The sequence below is a fragment of the Triturus cristatus genome, chromosome 1_1 (genome assembly GCF_964204655.1).
Source record: "Triturus cristatus chromosome 1_1, aTriCri1.1, whole genome shotgun sequence".
Classification (NCBI taxonomy): Eukaryota; Metazoa; Chordata; class Amphibia; order Caudata; family Salamandridae; genus Triturus; species Triturus cristatus.
The window spans coordinates 482,153,604-482,178,855 of record NC_140579.1 but is presented as its reverse complement, the minus strand read 5'-3'; the positions used below and the strand labels follow the sequence as shown (position 1 = coordinate 482,178,855).

The 25,252-nt window shown below is 45.1% G+C and overlaps 1 long non-coding RNA gene across 1 annotated transcript; it reads left to right on the top strand.

The window, feature by feature from the left end:
* The first annotated feature begins 241 nt into the window (after positions 1-241).
* Positions 242-24,888, top strand: LOC146870449 (uncharacterized). Its single transcript, XR_014978104.1, has 5 exons — positions 242-326; positions 426-522; positions 627-650; positions 24,599-24,692; positions 24,815-24,888. It is a non-coding gene; the product is annotated as an uncharacterized LOC146870449 (long non-coding RNA).
* Positions 24,889-25,252: the final 364 nt, after the last annotated feature.

Sequence of the window (25,252 nt, the reverse complement as noted above, 5' to 3'; positions counted from 1 at the left end):
GCTGAAAGTATCGGCAGAGCGCCAGCGACTTCTTTTATTTTTATTTTTAAATTTATTTCCTTTCCTTTTATATATGGAAACAATTGCATGTCGGGAGTACTGGCTACCCGTACTCGGGTTTACAACGTTCGTAAGGTGAGGTGAGTCGGGTCAGGGCTGCTGTATGTGCGGGTGAATTTACTTGGAGTTTAAAGTGGTTAAGAATTGCAGTAACCACATAATCATTTTACATTTGTTGTAGATGGTACGTACTTTGGATACGATCTGATGATAATATATTCGTGGATTAGTGCACTGATATTCGGCGTGGCATTACCGAAAGTAGGGTAAGCGCCTACAATGAGCAGTTTGTTATGTACTGTGTATACTGTTGTGGTTTGATTAGTTAAGTGATAAAGTCGCGGTATATTATTATTTTTTTCTAGGATATCATGGGCCATAAATAATTTGGTTGTTGCTTAAAGACCACACGTGAGGTTAACATTGGAGGACACTATTAGCAACTATACGAAAGTTTGGAAGGTACCGTTATTACGTTTAATTTCTGATCAGTGCTTTGGTATATCTTGCCTCAAGTGTGACGCAGTTAGCGGTTTATTAACTGAGTATAATTTATATGATTACAGGTTCTCTACACTACAGATATTGAGGTACATTTTTATACACATTATTGACTATTAGCTGCACGAAGCATGTAATTCACTAGGGTTGGTGAGTGAATCAATTACCAACTATAAATCACTTAGTCAGAAAAAGCGAAACTGTAAATTTTGTTTTCCAAAAAATGTGTTTATTGCGTCTTGGTTTTATTAAATTTCTGAGATTACTTTGTATTTGGTGTATCTATAACCTTTACACCTGTGGATATATATGAGGCACCTGTATGCACCTGTGATTCCTTTGCACTAGGTACACAATTTGGGGGCATGTACTTGTCTGTTGCCCATTATTGTTATAGCTTATTACAATTGAATATTCATGTTGCTTCCAACCCTGAAGAAGTCGTATGGGATACACCCCTTAACGACGAAACGCGTTGGGATTGGAAGAATCCTCTATGAATAAAAGAGAAGAGCAGAAGTTCATATTGGAAAACTGTTTCACTCTGTATACTTATTTCCAAGCGTGTGCATCAATAATATTGAATGTTATATCAATCCTCAATTGAGCTTATAGGGAGCTTGGGTGGTATTCCCTTTATTGATAGCACCCCTGTAGATGTTTCATTTTCATATCAGTTTCTATAACTAATTTTGTGCAATTTTGTTTGTAGCGCCATATAGCCTTTTCACACCCATCAATCACTGAAAGCTGCTGTATAGTCTATAAAACAAAGGAATAGTGGGTCTTTTCTCTGCTTCACGGCATCCATAAGCATGGTTAAGGCCATAATGTTAGTTGTGGTGCCTTGTCCTTGACGGAACCCTGTTTGTGTTGATGGAATTATATGATTCTCAGAAGCCACAATGCTACGCTAACTAGCAATGCAAAGACCGATACTAAAGACAGAGAATAGTCCATTAAGTTTTTTTAACATATGAACACAACCGGCTCACCTCCTCCCCAAGCAAAAACCCCAAATATTGTTTGACCCTTTCCCCAACACGCCTTCCCATCCACTCCACGCACAACAGGCCTCCCACCAAAATAAATTCTTAAGTTAAAAAGGGCATTGAGGGCATCCATGTCCATTTTTAGGTCGAGCATTCGAGACCTCTTGTATATACTTATTATATACTTATATTTGTATGTAATTTATGGGCTCTGGAGATCAGCCCGAGGACTGGTCTTCTTCAGCTTAGGGACTATTTTTCAGTTCAACTGCCTCTATTTAATTGTCTTGATAAAAAACGACCAGCAGAGGTCAGTAAAATACAGGAATCACTTTATCATTCTCTAGATTCCAGGACATAAAAATTGCCTTCCACGAGCACCCGTAGACAATGAGATTTTTTTTAAATCTTGTATTTTCAGTGATATGACCACCGAAGGCCCTGATTTTGTATTAAAAACAGAGCTTTGAACCAGACCATATCCCACTGAAAGGCAATATTTCTCCCCATGTGTTCCCATACCTGGCATGTCACGCAGTTTTGTGCTTACTTTCCCTCCATGTTAAAGAACAGCAGATGTTTCAGCACCCAAGGCTAATGTGCTGCATAGCTAAATACATATAAGGTCCCAAAGGCGAGACCAATTGGATTGCAAATGCTTGTTATATCTGCCACCTCCCTGTTCAGGTTCAGGCCAGAATGCAGTGGTGAAGGCCATCATATGAGGATGATGATGATGACGAGCAGGGGGGTTGGTGGTGCTCTAGATTGCTTTGTATCACCAATGCAGGCAGTGCCAGCAGTGGAGTTGCTGGGGAGTAGGCGTGCTTGGCTGGCAGCCCAAGGAACTGAAGGCCCATGCCTCGTCCACTTCCTCTGCCAAGACCATCAGCTGGCAGTATTCTGCAGCCACAGCCTCCAACTTATGACACCACAGTCTGGCAGCTATCTCCTGCCGGGATGGTTGCTGGCCAGCTACAGCAGCAGGAATAGTTATATAAAGTAAGCAAAAAAATCACAAATTGTGATGCTCAGCTCAAACACTTGTTTATACTGTATATCGTGGCACTGTAGCAGAACATTGCTGGTCACCTCGGGGCATTGGGATATAATTTTGATGTGATTAGTCACATGACCATGTTTTCCCTGTGCATGCATCATATAAAGGAATAGCTATGACTGAAAGAAATGAAGCCAGACAACCAATATAAACAAAAAGTATTTTAGTTTAAAGGATTTCATAGAGAAACTGAATGGACACTTTCTGTGTGTTCATAAATGAATTAGCTGCCATTAATCAATAAGCTGTATATATGCTGCACAATTACTGGAATGTATGTGCAGCAGTAATAGAGCCATGCTGTCAGGTCTGTTACTCAGCAGCAGGGCTTTGGGGTGGCTGTAACGGCATGTTATTATTAACATATTATCATTAATTCCAATGGCATTGCTCTTCTCCTACTCCCTCTTCAATTCTACCCTATGTCCAAACTTAGGGACGTAGAGCTGGCGGCAGGGATACTCCGTCACACATAGCGGCGAATAATGGATATCCGATTTGCTGTATTACAGTAGACAGCACATAGAATATAAATTATACACTGTATTACAGCACACAGGGTATATTTTATTCATGACGTTTGTCACAGAGTGTCCCAGCCGCCAAACTCTAAATCAGGCCCTTAGTCCCACATTACACCCTCGCCTCCACCACAAATTATTTTCAACAAATACCTTTGGTTCACAGTGGGAAAAGTTAGTCTACATGAAGGTAAGCTATAGAGATTGGCTAGGTAGAGGTTTAGATATGGAACGGTTGTGTCACTGATCATGAACTATGCTCTTGCTTAGTCACGTTAGTTTACCGAAAGAAACAAATTGAAACCATCAATCCGAAATGGAAGCCATGAAAGATAAGTAACTTGGGCAGACAAATGTGGCACATGCTGAGATGAAATTTACATTTTTGGATAGGCTGGGACAGAATGAAAGAATGATTAAGTAAAGTACTAGTAAGTGATTGAGTGGGCACTGGGAAACACACCTTGTCTTCTGTTTCTATGCACTGCAGACTTTGTGCCACGCTGTTAACTGAAGCAGACACATATTTCACTGCCTACAATGCAGCGAGTAATTAAACTGCATGGAGTTTTAAGTGGTGAAATGGCGTGGGCGGGGAGGTGATGGGTGGGATATCTGCTTTGCTTAACAAGTACAGTACAGTCAATTAGTTAGCAAAGTTATTTACCAATTGTCCCTGATACCACTGGGACGGCTCCCCCTCCCTCAACAGACTGGGTCTTCTGCCTGGCAGCGACATTGGTAGTCTGTGCGCTGAGACAAAAGCCTAATGCATCCCTTTTATATACCAGATTAGCCCCCTAAGTCATTATTTTGCACAGGGTGCGACAGAAATGCTGCACTAAAGTTAGGTTAGTCATCAGTATATTCTATCGAAAGTATCACATTGGGAGGTTTGGTCGATAACCAGGTAGTCAACCAAAAACTTTTTTCTTCTATTGGAGGGATAAGGCTACAAATGGATAAGAATAATATGCAATGAAGGGGTGGAAGGAGATGCAAAGGACATATGGTATTGGTTAGTAATGCTATCTCTTGTTCCTGCCATGCTACACTGTCATGGAAGCAAAAGACACACAATTGATGGACGGAATGCAGAACAAATCAAAACATTCACTCCCAGTCAAGAGATCTGGGTTAAGTACATCATTCTTTTCCTCACCATACCACCCCAGTTTAGATCTGTCCATATGCAAATCAGTCTTGACTCTGTGCCTCATGGGAACAGTCCAGCCTGAACTGCCAAGCCAGGTCCTCCCTGGACCAGAAACAAGCATCCTAGGACCGGTTTTGGGGTTTTACCCCTCATCAGCCAGGATAGCTTGAATCCAATGGCACAGTGATCCCGGGACTCACGTCTGAGCATACCCAGCGCATTTAGGGTGCGAAAGCGAAAGACACACAATTGATGGACGGAATGCAGACTAAACAAAACATTCAACCCCAGTCAAACGATATGGGTTAAATCCATCATTCTTTTGCTCACTACGCCACCCCAGTTTAGACCTGGCCATATGCAAATCAGTCTTGACCCTGTGCCTCACTGTCATGGAAGCCGTTAGTATAAGACAACATAGGGAGGAGGGTCATTGACCATAACCACTCAATTTCTGTCCCTGTACTTTTTGACTGATTGACCAAGAAAGCCTTCTCAACCATCATGTCTGGTGAACAGTTCGGCCTGCAGTCATCTTCATGGTGATGGTCTCACTCCCTGTGGCGCTGGTGGTAGCTGCTTGGGCGGATATCCTCTTCCCATTAGATGATTATGAAAGGAATAAAGATAAAAAGAACAATGATTATTAGTAATCTCTACAAAAAAACATGTTGGCAGGCAAGGCATTGTATTTTTCAAATCAGCTAGCCTATTCCTAGTTTCCTAAGATAAAATTACATTTTGAGATATTAATTCTTTACTACGAATGATCTTTCCTTCTCTCCTCTCTTTAAGTATTGATGGGCCAAGTTGACCTCCCTTTGTGTACTGCACATCAGTGAGACCCTGAAATATCGCTATCGTAATAGGGACAACTCTTAAATCAGCCCAAACAAGTACTTGGCTCACACTGGAACAGAACACTGGCAGTATCATTCACTTGATATCCACTCTACTTCTACGGTCCAACACCCTCGCTGCTAGGCTGGCATCATGCACCACTACTCTGGATACCAGGACCCAGATTTATCAAGTGCTTGTGTTGCACTTCTGCCATGCAATGTGGCAGAAGGGCAACACAAACACTTAAGTGATATTTACCAAGCCATTCAAAGCTACCTTGCTTGACCCTGTCTGGCTTGTTAAATCTGGAGTACTGTAACAAGGCAGCCCTAGTTGCTGTCTTGTTGTGTTATTCTGTGCTCGGAAGGTGTTCCGTGTTGCATGGGTGAAGACTGAGAGTGAGTGTTCCCACCCATCCACCCATGTATACTATTTTGGAGCATTCACATATTTTCCATCACTGGTAAACCAGGGAATGCATCAAAATACATCAAAATGTGCCAAAATGCTATGCCTTCCTAGTAGAGATGCATGGAACGAGGAGAAATGTGTTTATTTCTCCTTGTGTTTTCCTCTTTGTAAGTATGCAGCATTCTGCTGCAGCACACTTAGAAAGAGGAAAACTCCTGTACGGATTGTGTTTTTTGCAGCAAGGGTGTAATGTGATACCCTTGCTCTTGAAATGTTTTTATAAAGATAGCTCTGATGCACTCCACAAAGTGTAGAGACCCTGGCGTATTACATGCCCAATCCTTTTGATACTAAGAATGATGACACAAGCAGTCTCTGATACAAAAAGTGTATTTATTAATGTGAATGGCACACACTTGCATTGAAAAACCTCTTGACTGAACATAGTACAACGCTCAGAAATTAAATGTCCTTTTTACCCCAGAGGGCATGTGGCTACAATCATTGTTGCAAAGGTATACATGTATAGATAAACACAATTATATATTGTTAGACCTGTCTGCTTCTGAGAGTCCCCTCACACCATGATTTATTTTGTTCCCCCGTGCCTCCTAAAATTTGTCGCTTTTTATTTGTCTACCAGGACCTTTTTGTGTGTTGTCCCATGGGGCTAGATGCTCCTTGACGCTCAGTTGCTCACCAAGTTCCTGGCACCTATGTACAAGGCGCCTGAAGGAACCGGTGGCATTACACACTGAGGTTGTCAACCCTAAAATGGTGGACACCATTGTCCCCTATGAGAGTGACTCCCATTGGAGTCCTTCTGACCTCTGACCCTTTGGAGGTTTTGGCGCACTCTGTGTAACCTGCAAACCTGACAGGAATCCCCTCAGAAGTTACAAGTACACAAAATGGCTGCCTTAGGAAGCCCAGTATGGTGGCTCCTAATGACCAAAAATACACCTTGGAAGGGCCATGTCATTGACACAGCCAGGGAAGGTTCTAGAACCTTCTGGCTCATGCTGGCACCCCAGGGCACTGGCTATAAAAGGCCCAGTCCCTGGCGGCCATGATGAGAAAAAGTGGAGAAGAGAAGAAACATAGAAGAGGACTTGACACCAGATTGACACCTGCCCTGTTCCCCCCCCCGAGGCAGCTGATAGCGCAGGCAGAAGTACAGCCGAGGTTGTTGGCGTGGACCCTGACTGGCATTCCAGTCAGAAGCGCGAGCAGTGACCTCTCGCCTTCAGCGCCTGGCCAGCGAGTGCCCAATTGCCCCTCAGAGACTTTGGCCATAGTTAGAGCCTCCCCGCCTCCCCCAGTGGTGAGATCGCGACTGCGACCCTTGACAGGGCCCCTTCAACTTAAGTGCCTCCTGGCGGGCGTTCGGACGTCTCCGAACCCACCGCCGTCGAAGCGCTGATCGTGGACAGAAGGTGAGGTGCTGCGCTGGGGCGGGGAAAGGCTGGCCTTCATTTGGGAGAGAGTACCGTCTCTGCCCTGCCCGAGTGACTTGGGGACTGTTGTTGTGGGCGGGAGCCCCCCCCCCGTGAGTGAGATCGGAGGGAGGATCGCGGAGCCCCTGGAACCCCCCTTCGCCCTTGGGAGAAGGGCCATACTGACTGGAGCGCTTACTGGCGTAGCTAAAGTGAGGTGGGACCGTCTCTTCCCCTGAAGTTGCCGCATTGTTCCGGGACTGAGGTGCGGCTCCAATTTTGAACTGTGTGCGCAGGTAGTTTGACCCCTCCGGCAGCCCGTTCGACGGTCTGAGGACTCGTGAACTGAAGCCGCCTTCGGAGACCCCGCCTGCGTTGACAGAAGCGCACAGACTCCTCCGGCCGCAGTAGTATTAAACCGGCTGGCCGCGGAGTGTAATTGCCGTAGTCATTGTATGTCTTTATCTTCCAGATACACGCGCAATATGCTTTAAGTGCAACTAAAGGATTATCACGAGTATCTTGTGCCCAGAGAGCCCGAACCCGTGAACACTTCAAAAACTGTAAGAGCGCGCATTCCGCATTAAATGGCAATCTAAATGTGTTTACCCTGAAAGTGATTAATTGGTGGCAGCGATACCAGTATGACCCTGAGATATTTATGTGAAACGATCGGTATCTAACTTGCTATGCAACTGTGATGTTTTGCTGATATTTATTCCAGTCATTGCTGATATTTATTCCAAATGTATTGAATCCTGATATTTATCCAGTATATTTATTTATTAGAGTCCAACCATTTATTCCTACGCAACCAGTACACAGCTAATCAAACCCATGTAAGAAAGGTGAATGTGATTAACTAATTGAACTTCTTCCAACCCAGAGAACTTTTACATAAACGAAACGTATTTTTCTATAATAGTGGTGTGGTGTCCTTCTTTTTATGTGGTGTGCAGGGAGTTATTATTTGGTCATAGCCGGCTTAACACAACAGCCTTCTACCGCCTTGTCACTCGAGCCAAGCTACCCCCCTTTGTGCTGGGCTTGCCCATCGCAGGTCCAACATATATTAAATGTATATATACTTAGTCACATCGTGAATAATAAATACTCACAGATTTTAAAAGTAAGGCGAACCCCAGTCGCAGGATGGAGTTGTGAGTCTGTTGGAAGGGAACCAGGAGGACAGAGAGGCCAGATCAGGAAAGGAGAACAAACAACAAAGTGCAAAAAAGCCACAAAAACACACACACAAAAATAAATGCACACAGGGAAAGTCAGAGAGTAAGAAAAATAAAGTAAATAAAAGGTGGGTGTTTTCAGATGGGTGACCAGATGGAGTGGGTTAGGTTGAATGGAAATTGAATTTTGGACAGGACAGGGGAAAGCTAGGCAGAATCAAGCAAAATAAAATGGCCACATTGTTGTGCAATGCGCTAACCGAGCTAAATTTCCAGCTCAGTCTGCTTTTTCCACCTTTTCATGGAGTTTTTACGTAACTCAATGGAATTCCGTGGAGTGAAATTCTGGGAGTTGTGATTGGGGTATTTCCTATTCACTGTTGGTCACATCCGGGGAATGCTCACTAGCAGACCTTATCTCAAAACTGCGCTATGACTCTTCGAATACAGTTAAAATTGTCTTAGTCCTGCAGGCCTGGGTAGCCCCATAACAAGTCTCAAAAGTTCTAGCAGGAACGTTTTGGAGGTTGCCACATCTGTGGGCACTCTCAACATCTGTGGTCCTGCCCAGGTTAGTCAGTTGCATGTGCATTTAGCAGCAGCACTCAGCAAGCACAGACTCTCACTTTAGCCTACACAGTTGTGCTCCAGCAAAGATCAAAGGTCTTTCTATGCTCCTCCTGCAAGATAAGATTCCAAGCTCTCAAATTATGGTGTGTGATTCTGATGCTTCTGTTCTCTATCCCATTGAGGAGGTGATGCTCCCATGGTGTCCTCACTTGGTACATGGGGTCGGGTAAGTGGCAGTTCTTATTGCTTATGGTGAACTTTGCTCATAGTTCATGGATTCCCACCCGATCCACACAGCACAAATATTCCAGGCAATCCCTCCTGACATACAGGGTTATGGCTAAGGTGCTATGCAGGTTTCGGCCCTGATCCCAAGGCAGTATTTTCAACAGCAGAGCCCCCTGACTCACTGGGTAGCCACAATAGTGGCACCCAGGCTTCCACTCTTGTCAAGTGGCAATCTTTTTACACCGCTATCTTCACAGAGGCCCACTCCAGGTTTACAGGTTGCCAACTTAGTATTGCACATGGATAATGACCCAATTGGTGCAGCAGCCATCTCCTCAAACCTCTCACCAGGAATCCAATTGACAGGGCTCCCCACTGGACCTTGCTCCCTCCAACGATCTCCTCTTTCCCAAAAAATACACTGGTCTTGACAAACAGGCAGGCGTTGGTGCCACAAGCACCAGAACAGATGGTGTTGGTTTCCCTGGGTGATGTCCTCTCACCTAACAGGGAGACTAACAGGCTCTGCCCCCCCATTCCTGGTCTCAGGCAGAAGTCTTGGACAGCTTCCCTTCATCACATACTCTGTCTGGTTACTTGGCAGATGTCAACTTTTTGGGGTCTCAACCTCCCCTTGTTATAGTCTATTTTGAGACACCAAATGTGATTTAGAGTCTGGAGCATCTTTGAAATTGTATGTTGGGGTTCTGCTTCATGAGCTACATAGTTCATCTCAATCTCTTCTTCTTGAAAAGCATTGTGTCACAGCAGGAGAGACTGCCAAACTGAGAGTCCCGCAATAGAGGCCATGGGAGGGACTAGAGTTCACACCTGGATGTCAGCCTTAGTGATATGTGCATCAAAAAGTTAATCACAGGCTCCCAGCCCCACTCTTTATGATTCCCTTATCAGCCCCATTTCCTTCCTAAGATGTGTCCAGGCCCCCTCCTTGTGATCTCTCATTGAATTAAAGATCACAATTTGAAGTGTACAGGGGGAGCCTTGCTCTCCTTTTTTCAGTGCGGGCCACCGAGGTCACACTGGAACAGTGCAGCAATACACACATCTGTCTGGGGGAGTCCTCTATCTCCTCACTGAAAAAAACCCAGTTACAGTTAAGGGTTGAATTGAGGTAAGACTTAACATTTGAAAAAAAAGAAATCTGAAATTCACCAGTTATAGTTTATCAAACCAACCATGACTTGTGCCCCACCATGCAAGGTCTATGACTTCCCATATTATATCACTGTTGAGATGTTAATCAACATCATTGATAACCTCATCCAGTCATTGTGACAGCATCCTAAAGGGTTTGTGGACATTAAGTAATTAATCACACTACACCTGTACACACGTTTCTATCTCCAATCAAGTGATAATAAACCTAACCTTTCCCCACATAATTGACACATAGCATATGTGTTCACACATTTGGTGGATGTTATCCTCTTTCTACCGGTATTCTCCCACCTAATAAACAAAATACTTTTATAGACTTTAATGTGGTCATCCCATTCTTAATCCTTGAATATCCTGCAAAAAAGAGTTTCCTTTCTCTATTCAATTTACCGGGGTCACCCTCTTAAAGACTTCAGATGACCCACAATTTTATACATGCTTTTATCACTGATTAGGATCATTCTGCCAGGCCTTTTGGGAAATCCTCTGTAGTTCTGGCAAATAACCTTATGGTTACTGTTGTACTCTGTACTACTCTGTATCTCCTTTCTCCCTGCTGCTCAGCCTGTGTGTGTGATGTAATCAGAATGTTCGTGAATGCATGGTTTGAATAGCAAAGACCGGGCCTCAGGGAGAAGTTGTTAAGCACTCTGTGGATCTGATTCTGCCAACCAACTGATTAGCCTCATAAGTGGCATTTGACCTTTGGTACTCTGAGACGTTTTGCTTACTATAATGCACTGTGGGATGTTCAACTTTAAGGACTTGGATTGGGGATGTTACGTATATTTTTTTTCTCTCTCATGTAACTGTGTTGGAAGAGTGCAGCGTTGTTTGTGACTATCTGTATGTCTGCAGAGGCACGAGTTGTTCAGACTGCAGGACATCTAGCAACGTGTGCCGTTTTATATAACTTGTTGGCATTTTGGTTGTGAAGTGAAACCACGCTACATTTTCATGGATGGTTCCTACAGCAAAACATGTCCACAATAGGAAACATTCTGTTTTCAAATATGCATTTAGCATTGACAGCTGGTGGCCTGCTGGTGAACTGCAGTAACAGCTGTGAAAAAGCAATTTACACGATGTTTTGTGTTGCATTTAATTGTGCTCTGGCTGTGCATCAGTTCAAAGAACAGTTATAACTTGGATTTATGCAGATCGCTATGTGTTGCTGATCGGTTCATTCATCGCCAGCAAGGGAGTGGCAGTAACAGTCTCGTTATTTTTTTTCAACGACTCATTTACCGTTATTCAGCTAACTGCTAGTGCACGGGAGCTGTGCGCATGCTGGGGAGCACAGTTGCCTGGTATTCATTGTCTTTGGAGTGCAGCTATGCCATGTGGTGGTCTCCCTGACAACTAGAAGCGGCTGATGAAGTGTTGCGTACCTGTGACGTGCCCATTGCCGACTGCACATCTGTGACATGCTGAGCTTTCCTGCTGAGTTTTAGTGCATGGTGACGCCGGGAGCCATCCGGTGGGGTGTCACCAGTGCATGCCATCATCTTGGATTCACACCGGAGCCCTACACTGGAGAATAGCTTTTGCCAACCACGTTTACTTTCGCCAATCACGTTTGTTTGCTTTGCGGGCCAATAAATGTAGTTCAACCGTTGTCTTCATGCAACACCGAGACATTGGATCCTGCTTATTGAACTCTCTGATACCTGCCAGTGTTCGTGTCAATTTCTACACAACCTTTTTATAGAGATGGAATTACTGGTAATCAACGGTAATTTCTTTGTGTCAAACTCTAATTTACGCTTTTGAAAAGGTGGAGCAGCTCATGTGTCAACGGTGACTGCTTGATTTATTTCAGTTATTATGTTGCCAAGCACGAATCTTACTGCGCTTTTGTGTCAACGGTGTATACTTTAATTATTTTAATTTATTGTGTTGCCTTCTCAATAGCCTCTGCCTATACATATAATTGCGCCTGCCATGTGTTTTACCTAAATTAATGAGTTGTTATCTGCAGTAAGGAGTTATTCACTTATATTTTGTTGATACAAAGACTAGCTTTCAACATGTTATGTATACCATGTTTGCTGTGTACTTGTAGTAATGAATTTACGCGCTTTGTTCAATTTGTTAGCGTGCGCATGTGTATTTTGAGGGTCACATACCCCGTGCTGTGTGTTTTACCTTGGTGTGCGTTTCGGGAAGTTATGTACCCTGTGCGCTGGGGAGTCATGTACCCCGTGCTGCGTGTTTTACCCTGGTGTGCGTTTCGGGGAGTTATGCACCCCGTGCGCTGGGGAGTCATGTACCCCGTACTGTGTGTTTTACCTTGGTGTGCGTTTCGGGGAGTCATGTACCCCATGCGCTGGGGAGTCATGTACCCCGTGCTGTCAGTTTTACCTTAGTGTGCGTTACGGGGAGTCATGTACCCGTGCGCTGGGGAGTCATGTACCCTGTGCTGTATGTTTTACCTTGCCGTGCATTTCGGGGAGTCATGTACCCCGCGCTGGGTGTCACATACCCTTTGCACTGTGTTTTGCCTTGCCTATAGTGAAAATTGCTGGACGGACAAGGAACTTCTAGTTGGTAGTATCAGACCTTTTTGGGAGGTTAGGACAGAACTAGCAGCAGTTGATGGACTGATTATGGGAGGATGTTATTTGTCCAAGTACAGTGCACACGACAATTATTAACCTAGGACATGAAGGACAGTTTGGCATCGATAGATCGAAACGTGCTATAAAAAATGTATTCTGGTGGCCATGTGTTAAATGCATTAACTGTTCTATGGCTGACAAATAAATAAGAATCCAAAAGCTGGCTATGTGTGCAGGAACTAGTATTGAGCACCATTGCGGATCCATAGCAATTGATATTCTGGGCCTGTGTTATATCGATATGTTTTCACATTGGCTGGTAGAAAGAGCAGTTACTAACAGAGTGTTTTAATTTTAGATCACTTGTTTACTTCTTGAGGCATTCTTGTTACTTTTCTAAGTGACAATGGGTGCAATTTTTATCCAACAAAGCCAAGTGTTTGTTTAAAAGGGTTAGAGTGAAATTTAAAACTACCTATTTGTACAACCCCAGCAGTAACGGTATGGTTGGGAAATGCAAATGCAATTGCATGGCCAAGGGCTAGAGTTGCTTTTAGGATTCTGCATAAGTTGTGGAACTTTTGTAAAATGCAGTGTGTTTGAATTGATGGTAAAGTTTGGAATCTGGATTGTTTTGCAAGTGGGTTGATTAAAAACTCCAAGGATGTTCACAGTGAAATCCGTGGTGGTGGTGGAAAAGGATTTTTTGAGGATGGTGTGGCTGTGAAGTGTATGTTTTGGATACTACTATTTGTGAGATCAATGTGGAAATTGATGCACATAATGGATGTAGCAATAGTGGATTGGTATCCACAGCCGGAAATTATTAGAAGGATGAACCATTACATTATTTCAATGTTGTTTGTGGGAGCAGTAAATTGATCCCCACACCATATGGTGTGTCATGGGAGGGTGCTGTTCATCATGTGCTGTGTAATGGACCTTGCGGGATATCAGCAATGAATAATTGTGACCACTATGGTCCTGGTTAATGTCCAGTCTGTAAATGGAACAAGAAGTCTCAAAATGTGGCTGAAGAACTATGTCCAAGGTGATGATTTGCTGCATAACTACTGTATTTTGTTTCCAACTGTGCTTATCTGGAATTATCAGTATTGTTCTTAATCAGTTCTATTTTCCTTTTTTATATTTTGATAATTATTGCAAATTTTATGTATTTGGTTTCCTTCTTTATTGTTTTTCATGTATTATGAGGAGGGAAAGCTGTGAAGGTTGGGTAATGCAATTGTGTGAGTGACATGTGATTCTACACGTGATGCACAGAGAATCCCAGGAGAGGTGGGAAGGATTGGAAGGAGCAGGCTGCTGTAATGTATTAATCCTCACGTGCCGAAATAAATACGTATGCAAGTTTGGCAGTGCTATTTGTCTTCAACCCACTACAATCATTGTCTAGGGAGTTCACTCACCTGTGTGCTATGAGAACATGTATTGTGCTGCATTACGAGTGAACAAGAATAAGCGAGCATTCACTCTCTCTTGACTCCATAGAAACAGGTAAAAGACGTGTGTATTCCATTCACGAATAATGGGAAAAAGTTGCAGGTCCTGCTAAAGTGTTCACAAATTGAATACGAGACGATGAAATGCAGTGTTTTTATAGGAGACCAGATGCATATTTGATGCTGTGGAAATTAAGTCCTTCAATGTCTGTAGCCAAATGCACTCCACTTGACTCGGTCTGTTTTAGCAAGTGAAGTGTTTTTGGGGACCTAGGCACAAAGAACCCAATTTATTTCTTAAGGGAATATAATGTGCTCATTGCTGCAAATCTTATGCTACTTCCTTGTTGTGGAACAGTAGAGCTGCTCATTGGAGTTTGATTAAAATACACATTCCCGTTGAACAACATTGTGTTACATGACATATTTTTGGCGTTAGGTCCGACAGGGCTGTGGTTTTCCTTCTGGAAATATAGTGCAGCTTTGGTCATACAAAATCGCAATGAGTTCAGTAGAAATTGGATAATAGAGTAGTGCATGTGTGTCGTGTCTGTCTTTTAAAGTCTACATACTGTGGAGATGACACCGAAGTGTTCACGGTTTGCTATTTTTAAATGGTACCAGGGGCGTCATGAACCCACTGCTTTAGCAGCTACAGCGGGGATGGGGGTTTTATGAGGCTATCATCTGCACCTTGGCAGATAAAACCGAATAATTAATAAAGGAAGGATGGGCTTATAGTAAAGGATGAACGAGTGGCTGCATCAGTGGGTGCATAATATGGATGGATGAGTAGTGAAATAAAGGGTGGGTGAAAGGAAAGATGAGTGAGTGAAGGATGGGGTGAAAGGATGAATGTGTGAATTAAAGGATGAGTAGGTAAAATGATGGATGAGTGGAAGGTTGAAAGGATGGTAGAGTGATTGGAAAACTCAGGGGATGGATGGATGGATGGATGGATGGATGGATGGCAGTGTAAATGGAAATCTGACAGGATGATGGATGGCAAAGTATATTGAAATCTGAGTGAATGGATGGCAAAGTAAATGGAAATTTGAGAGGATGAATGGATGGATGGATAGATAGCTAGATAGCTAGATAGATAGCTAAATAGCTAGATAGCTAGATAGCTAGATAGCTAGATAGATAGCTAGATGGCTAGATAGCTAGATAGATAGCTATATGGATGGATGGATGGATGGATGGATGGATGGATGGATGGATGGACGGACGGACGGACGGACGGATCGGTCGATGGATGCATGGATGGATGGAAGTACAGCAGTGTAAATAAATATATGAAACAGTGAATGGATGGATGAGTGCAGGAGAGTAAATGGAAATCGGTCACGGTGGATGGATCAGAGGGTTAATGGATAGCAGAGTAAATTAAAGTCTCAGAGGATGGCTGGATGGGTGGGTAAGTTGATAAAAGGACGACAGAGTAAATAAAAATCTAAGAGGGGGAATTGATGGATGGATGACATAGAAAATGGAAATCTGATAATATGAATGACAAAGTAAATGGAAATCTGACAGGATAGATGAATGGATAGACAAAAGGATCAATTGATAAATGAATAGCTTTATTAATGAATGACTAAGTCAAATGATAGATCTATGGGTAAATGTATAGGTGGATGCATGCATAGATGATGGATGTGTGAATGGATGGATGAAATGGCCAATGGATCGATGGAATTGTGAAAAATCGATGGATGAAAGAATGAATTATTGACCAAATGTAAAGAGGAAATGGTAAATGTCAACAGGTAGATGGAAGGTTGACAGAACGAATGGATAGATGCTTGAATGGAAGAAAAAACTGCACTCTTGTAAAGAGATTGAGGTTCACTTGCCTCACTTGCTTGGTGCCATCAGATCTTTGGTTCCAGTGGGGGTTAATTAAATTTTCTGGCTGGATGGCACTGATGTAATAGCTGCAAATAATGTCCAGTTGATCATTTATCTGATGAGTACCCGTAAAATGGCTGAGCAAAACCAGCTTGTTGATCTCTTTGGACGATAGGTTGCAGTCTGAATGTGCACTTTGTATGAGCTCCCAGATAGTCAAAAAGATCTTGCTCCTAATGAGTTTTTTTATGAGGAACCCTCTGCTTACAGACTGCCACTTTTCTGCCCCAAACCCACGGAAATCAACTGCTGAGTGCCCCAAGGATCATCATCCAGCCCCACGCTCTTCAACATCTACAAGGCCCCCCTCACCGCCATCGTCAGACAGTTCGGACTCAGCCTAGTATCCTACGCCGACGACACCCAGCACATCCTCTCACTCACCAAGGACCCGATCACCACCAGACTCAACTTTCAGGAAGGAATGAAGGATGTCGCATCCTGATGAGCAGAAACTGCCTGAAGCTCAACTCAGAGAACACAGAATTCCTTGCCCTCAGACCCTCCCCCTCAACACCTGGTGGCCCACTGCCCTTGGCAGCCCCCACGAACCACACCCCAAACTCTGCATTGTATTCAGCTCCTCCCTCTCCATGACTCAACAGGTCACCGTCGTCACCTCCAGCTGCTTCAACATCCTCTGATTCCTCCGAAAGACCTTCAAGTGGATCCCCCTGAATCAAGAAAAGCCGTCACTCACCGCACTCATAACCAGCAAACTGGACTACGGAAACGCCCTCTATGCTGGCATCAACAAGCCTCTGCTCTGCAGGCTCCAGACCATACAGAACACTGCAGCCAGACTTGTTCTCGGGCATTCCTCAACACAAACACACCACCCAACACCTACGGAACCTCCACTGGCTTACCGTTGAGAAGAGAGTCAATTTTAAGATACTCACCAATGCCTACAAATGCCTCCACAACACCGGACCTCAATGAGAGAATCTCCTTCCACGTACCTAAGAGAAACCTCTGATCCACCAACCTCTCCCTCGCCGAAATCCTGCGCATCCGCAGAGCCAGAACAGGTGGAAGGACCTTCTCCTACATTGCGACCAAGACCTGGAACGAGCTGACGATTGACATCAGATGCGCCCCCCGAACATCTTCAGGAAGACGATCAAGACCTGGCTCTTCGACTGAACGGAGCTGCTTACCTCCCACAAGCACCTTGAGACCCTCACGGGTGAGTAGCGCGCTTACAATTTCCCCTGATTGATTAATTTATTGAACTGCGAAACTCTCTCGGTCGGAAAACCAATGCCTCTGCCATGGGCTGACCACTTTGTCTTTCTCTGGCAACTGAGTCCCCCCTAGCTAGTACACCCTCTAGGAAGCTGGAAACCTGTGTCAAACTTGGTCTAAGGTGACAAAAGAAAATGTTAACCACTATCCTTTGCTGCTGCCCCAATATTCACATGGAAAGAAAAGGCTTACTGTTTTCAGTCTTCCGTCGTCTGGGGATTAGAACCTGTGCTTCTGAGGTAAAAGAATCTTTTAAAGCTGAAGACATGCTGTGGGCCTACTGTCCAACTGAATTCATTAAAATAGCAGAGTAACCTAACTGCACAGACTCAGGAAGTAATCCCTCTCTTCCAAACGATTCAGCGTTCCTGCTCAATTAGGTATGAAATGAATGAGATTGACCAACAGTTTATTTTTATTTTTATTGTTGAATAATACTGATGTTGTAATGGTTTTAAATAACTACAGAATAAATTATTATTATTAAAAGAAAATGTGGATGCTGCTCTGGGTGCTGGCTGTCCAGGTTGGACAGGTCAGAAAGAGGAGGATGGCTTTCTTTATAGTAATTTGAGTTTATCTGACCATCGGCACTTGCGTCCCTTATGGCCAGAAGACCCATAAAAAGCTCTCCCTCTGGTTTCTGAGGCTCTAACAAGCAAATGCAAAGCCGCAGACAAAAAGTGGAGAGTTGCATATGGCCCCACAGTGAATGTAACTTATGAACAAGCCCTCAGAGACTCTCATAGATCTCTAAAGCCTGCACGTGGTTCTTATGATGCCAAGGAACTAGCGTCACTAGCTAATTCTCCCAGAAAGGTCTTCACCATCGTATATTCTTGTTTTTATACTTTCAGCTGAAATTAAATAATCCAGCCTTCCCAAGAACTATGTGGTAGTTTAGCCTCGTTTTGCGATGAAATCTATAAAACCTTCGACACTCCACACAGTATAAGAATTTAACGCTACAGAAGAGCAAGGGTTTGATTCAGCATCAAGAGTCTTAAGTTGTATCTTCCAGGACGGGCTCTCCTCTTGACGATTGCCCCACACAACTTCTCAACCTCGTCTTATATAAAGCCTGTCTCCAGCTCTGCATGTTAATCGACATCACCTTGAGACAGGTCATCTTAGAAAGTTTAATGATAAGACCTCTGTTGAAGAAACCGACCACAGACGCCACTTCTCTCCTATTTCTTTCTTTCCGCTCCCAAATAGGATTCTGGATTGAGCTGTTAATATACAAAGAGCAGGCTATTCAGAACAGCTGCTGCTGCTCGATTCGTGTTCCAGGATGCAGTATAGCACTGAGCCTGCGTGTCTGGCCGTAACTAAATATATGTGTCATTGTGAACAATGTGGTTCAAGCTACCTTGGTGTCCTTAGATTTTTTTTACATCATCTCATGTTATCCTGCTGGGGCGTCTTGCGAGTAAAGGCATCTGCGGTCTGATCTTAAGGTGGCTCTAATAATTTGATTCTAATCGTTCCCATAGAATCGTGTTGGGTCCCTAACTATTTCTCTACTGAGGAGGGAAGTTATCCCGAAACCCGAGCCATGTCTCGGGCGATATTTCAAAACCCGGGACATGTATCGGGTCTAGAGATTATCAACAAGTACTTACTTGCACCCACTGGGGTGAGCCACTTAAGAACTTCATGCACCAGCTTCCCATGGGGCGACCCGGAGGAGGAGCTAGCGGTGTGCGCTCCATTGCGGTTGTTTATAAAAATGGCTCCCTCGAGCTTTGAGCTGACGAGCTCCTGGACGACGCACCTGCGTGCCTGTGTGGGCACTGAGGCCCTTGACGGTTGCTTGGCGGCCCTCTCTTCCACCCCTAACTATTTCTCTACTGAGGAGGGAAGTTATCCCGAAACCCGAGCCATGTCTCGGGCGATATTTCAAAACCCGGGACATGTATCGGGTCTAGAGATTATCAACAAGTACTTACTTGCACCCACTGGGGTGAGCCACTTAAGAACTTCATGCACCAGCTTCCCATGGGGCGACCCGGAGGAGGAGCTAGCGGTGTGCACTCCATTGCGGTTGTTTATAAAAATGGCTCCCTCGAGCTTTGAGCTGACGAGCTCCTGGACGACGCACCTGCGTGCCTGTGTGGGCACTGAGGCCCTTGACGGTTGCTTGGCGGCCCTCTCTTCCACCCCTAACTATTTCTCTACTGAGGAGGGAAGTTATCCCGAAACCCGAGCCATGTCTCGGGCGATATTTCAAAACCCGGGACATGTATCGGGTCTAGAGATTATCAACAAGTACTTACTTGCACCCACTGGGGTGAGCCACTTAAGAACTTCATGCACCAGCTTCCCATGGGGCGACCCGGAGGAGGAGCTAGCGGTGTGCGCTCCATTGCGGTTGTTTATAAAAATGGCTCCCTCGAGCTTTGAGCTGACGAGCTCCTGGACGACGCACCTGCGTGCCTGTGTGGGCACTGAGGCCCTTGACGGTTGCTTGGCGGCCCTCTCTTCCACCCCTAACTATTTCTCTACTGAGGAGGGAAGTTATCCCGAAACCCGAGCCATGTCTCGGGCGATATTTCAAAACCCGGGACATGTATCGGGTCTAGAGATTATCAACAAGTACTTACTTGCACCCACTGGGGTGAGCCACTTAAGAACTTCATGCACCAGCTTCCCATGGGGCGACCCGGAGGAGGAGCTAGCGGTGTGCGCTCCATTGCGGTTGTTTATAAAAATGGCTCCCTCGAGCTTTGAGCTGACGAGCTCCTGGACGACGCACCTGCGTGCCTGTGTGGGCACTGAGGCCCTTGACGGTTGCTTGGCGGCCCTCTCTTCCACCCCTAACTATTTCTCTACTGAGGAGGGAAGTTATCCCGAAACCCGAGCCATGTCTCGGGCGATATTTCAAAACCCGGGACATGTATCGGGTCTAGAGATTATCAACAAGTACTTACTTGCACCCACTGGGGTGAGCCACTTAAGAACTTCATGCACCAGCTTCCCATGGGGCGACCCGGAGGAGGAGCTAGCGGTGTGCGCTCCATTGCGGTTGTTTATAAATCTGAAACCCACTCTGTAACACAGCACAGTTTTTAGGTATCGCTGAGCCCAGTGCATGCGCTGGCTCGGAGAGACATTTTGTAGATGAGTTTTCAAAGTGCTGCTGGCTGGCCTAGCGCTTGCATTCACGCGAGCGTGCATGCACGAACCGCTAGCCTTCAGCAGCACTTTGAAAACTGTGCTTTAGCTCCTCATCGCGATCACTTTCGCTTTCAGAGCGATCGCGATCACTTTCGCTTTTATGGCCTCACGGCGTTACTTTTACTGTAGCGCGGCCAATGCTTGTTGTTTGTTGGCCTCACTGTTAGTAGTGCAAGCTAAGATCGCATATCCCTGCATTTCCTTAGCTCAACCTAATACTAAAGGGGTTTCCATCAAAGAAGCATAGACACAAGCTTTAACAACTTGCACATATAGATGGAAACCTTGCCTTGGTTGGGCAGTCAGTCCTCTTTCACAGATCCAAACTGTTTTACTGTAACTGGTAGCCAATGGGTCTGCAGTACCTACGTGTCCAGTGGTGAAATAAACATGCTCACTGGTTGTCTTTAAGCCCAAACAATATGTCCTGGGCGTGGGAGATAGGAATTCTACACACCTGCGGCAGCTGGTATGATTGCTTCCCGTTAAATACTTCATATTTGCTAACACATACTATGACTGCTTTCCGTTAAATAAGATGCTAAATGTTTGGCATTCTCTTTCCAGCGTTCCTATTTGTGGAAATGGCAGTGTAACTCCCCGGAAGGACCCTTTGCTTGGCTGTGGGATGGAGGGAGTGACTGCTGCAGGTAGCTGCTCGGAGTCGTCGCGCGCTGTGACCTTGTGGTGCACGCGCTCAGAGCCTGCCCCTCTGCTTGCTGTCTTGCTTCATGCGTCACAGGGAATCCCTCCTCTGGGCAGCCCCAAGTGATGTCAGAGCCGGCGAGGAGGCTGCTGCTGAGGAAGCTGCCTGGGGACGCAGTCTCCACAGATGCTGGGGAGGAAGCGCAGTTCGGAAGGTGGCTTACCTCCACCATGGCTGGTGCTGGCATCCCTGGACCCGTTCTCTTTGGTAACAGTAAGGCGCCCAGAACGGAGGGGTTGGAACATCGCGCACGTGACAGCTCCGGGTGGATGCACAGCTGGTGTCTGCCTGACGTTGCGTGTTGGTTTCTGTTTGTTGTCCCCGAGGTGCCGCTCATAAATTGGGAGCGGTATTCAATCAATCAATCAATCAAAGCATTTATATAGCGCACTACTCACCCAGAGGGTCTCAAGGCGCTAGGGGAGGGGGGTCCGCTACTGCTCGAACAGCCAGGTCTTGAGTTGCTTCCTGAAGGCGAGGTGGTCCTGGGTCAGGCGGAGGTGGGTCGGGAGGGAGTTCCACGTCCTGGCGGCGAGGAAGGAGAAGGACCGTCCCCCTGTGGTGGCTCTTCGGATGCGGGGGACGGTGGCGAGGGCGTGGCCGGTCGATCGAAGCTGGCGTTTGGGAGCGTAGAAGTTGAGGCGGCTGTTGAGGTATCCTGGGCCTTGGTTGTGTAGGGCTTTGTGTGCGTGGGTGAGGAGACGGAAGGTGATTCTCTTGGTGACCGGGAGCCAGTGCAGGTCTCTCAGGTGTCCGGAGATGTGGCTGAGACGGGGGATGTCCAGGATGAGTCGTGCTGAGGCGTTCTGGATCCGCTGAAGTCTTTTCTGGAGTTTGGCGGTGGTTCAGGCGTAGAGGGAGTTGCCGTAGTCCAGACGGCTGGTGACGAGGGCCTGGGTGACCGTCTTCCTGGTCTCGGTGGGGATCCACCGGAAGATCTTTCGTAGCATGCGCAGGATGTATTGTATTGCAGCATTTAAATAGCGCCTGCTACCAGCTTCTTCTGGTTCACCCACTGCTTTGCAGCCAGTTCAGGAGTAGCGACAACTGGTCCGTCCGTGTATTGACCTGCAGTTGTCGTTTATGTGGCAGGCGTTTCTAAAATGGGTACTCGGTTGCGCTCATTCGTTTTATCTTGCATGTTAATTGGCGCAGTAAGCCCACCGAACTATCTGCTGCGAGAAGCCAGACTTCACTGCATCAGTGTCTGCATGCAGGGAGCAGCAGTTCAATGCAAACAAAACCTGTTTTGGGGGCGGGGTAAAGCGGCCGTCGCACCAGTTCATTGTTTTTGGGTTGGGATTAGTTCACTCAGTTCTGCGTTTATGTTGGGCCTACGTACTTACCCTGAAAGGCCCAAAATTGACTAGAAGGATTATCGTTTGCCAGTTCTTGGACGGAAGGAGTGCGAATGAGAACCAGGCGTACAAGGCCTCAGCCAATCAGTCCCTTGCTCTACAGATTGGTTTGTTTCTACAAGCAACACAAGCATTGGCATAGCCAATAGGTCTCGCTTTTGGGACCTTTTAAGTATTTAGTTATGCAACTGTTGCATGGCTAAACACTTATAATGTCCCAAAAGCTAGACCTATTGGTTATGCCAATGCTTGTTTAACCTGTAACTTGCAGCATGGTCTCAAACTGTTCAGGAGATTGACTTATCAGTAATTTCCTATGCTGATGATACATAGCTCATAGTTTACAACTCAAGAACTATGTAGAAATGGGCTATTGTCAGTAGCTCTGTGAATATACAAAAGCAGCCTTTAAGTTCATTGTTCTAAGACTGAGATCTTAGACACCATCTTGATTCAATCCTGGTGGCCTGTGGAACTGAGGAAGGTTGCTGTCCCAACCCCACAAGCTAGAGACTTGGGTACTCTTTTTGATACGAATCTTTCTTTTAACTGTCAGATTTCATCCGTTTCCTCTCCCTTTGTTGTGCTTCTTAAGATTCTTGAAAATATTCCGGACTTTCTATCTGTAGCAAGTCAAAACGATGTTACCTCGAGATTAGATCACGACTATACCCCTTATCTGGGTCTCTCTAAATATGCAGTTCATCATCTTCAGATAGTCCACAATTCAGCAGCCTGTCTCGTACTAAAGCTTTCATAGCATGCATCAGATCATCATGTAACAGCTCAAAATCAACTGCACAAATTGCATTGGCTCCCTGTTCATAATAGAACCTTGGTCCCTACTTACTGGGCAGTGAATCAGGCAGGACCTGTTCATCTCCAAAGGTTGGTATAGCAGTCCAGCCCCAGGTGAGCGTTATTATCTGTTGGTACTTTACTCCTCACCACACCCAGAACTAGACAGGCCAGAATGGCAGGGCTAGCCTTTGTCTTCCTGGAGGCCAAACACTGGAAATTATTTCCCTTGGATCTACAAATGGCGTCACCCATTCCGGTGTTTCCCAAAAAATTGAAAACATGGCTTTTCAATCTGGAATAATTTATTCCCGTGGTTCACTACCTTTAGCGTCTATTAGCGCCGGGATGCCCCTTGGGGCAGCTCTTCAAACACTACATATTAACATTCAGTCATTCTAATAGGTAGTATCTTGGCACAAATATCATGTCCATATTCAGAAAGAATTGCAAATGGTAGATGGACAATATTACAGCTGAAAACATGATTAAGTCAACATTTCCTGCCATTTTAAGCCATTTCTTAACAGAGGTTTGTGTGAATAGCTCTGAAGCAAAATGTTGCAGCCCCGTGTACAGACAGCTCTAAGACCTCGGATGATTTTTGGTTCCAATTGTTATATTGCACTGCAGTGTTGAATCTATTTAGCACTTTACTACCACTTAAAATTCTACAGAGTGCTGGCTGGATGGCAGTGAGTAGATACATTGTTTGTTGTACATGGTCGGAAGGGTGTTGCTACAAGTCTAGTAGGCGATTAGTATGTTCTGATGTTAGATGTAAGGTTCTGTTGTGTGCTCCAAACTTATTGAGACAGTATATAGCGAGTCTTATAAATTAAGTGGAATGTGAGAAGGAGTGTGAGAGCTAGGATTTCAGATTGCATGCGAAAACCCCTATGGTTTGTTGCCTGAAGGCAGCAGAGTTCTGCAGCTTTCAAGTCTTTACAAAGAAGATCTCTCCACTTATTTTTTGAATGGTGAACAGGAGCAGGGCCAAATCGTTCTGAGTTTACTCCGTTCACTGTGGAACCTGGGTTTGGCTTTTAGGAATATTTCTTCTGTCCTATTGTTTGTCTGGTTGATGATGCAGAGAACTTTAAATCAATTCTTCTTGCAGCTGATAGCCAAAGTAAGGTCTTGGTTGAAGGGGTGATGTGGTTGGGCCTGCCTAGTTTTATTGCTTGTTTGTCTACAGCATCCAGCATTCATTGAAGTCTGCTTTTCAGGTATATAGGGGACCCAGTGCAGAGCTCATTGGCATAGTCAATCTATGACAGCAGTAGGGCTACTGGCTCCTTTATCCTGTGGCTGAAGGTTCAGGTAAGTGCAGTTACATTGTAATTGTCTCATCATATACAAAGCCTTTTGGTCACCTGGTTGACTTGAGTTTTGAATGAGATGTCGATGCCCATGCTCACATCAGCTTCTTCATTTCCATCCAGGTGGTTGGAGGTGGTCATCAAAAATCCAATGGCCATAATGAGGCCGTGTCAAAATTTTACCATGATCCAAAGGTGAGGATCTCTGTTTTGGAATGACATTTTAGGTGGTTCTGTAGCATCTGATCATCGTCTGTCATGAGACCAGACCTATTTACGTCATAGAGGGTATTCCAGTTTTAGGATGACATGCATTACTGAGGTGACCTGGTTCCATAAGATGATGTGACACAGCAGACGTAGCCAGGATAGATCTTTAGGTTATTTATTAAGATGTTAAGTCAATAGTATAGCACCACCAGGAGCAGCCTGCTAGCTGCTCAGCCCATCCTCTCCTAACTGTCTCACACCACACCAACATTCCAGTCACGTCATCATTCCACATGGAACACTCACACTGGCTGAGCAGCTAGTTACAAGGTACAGGAGAACAGTTAACTT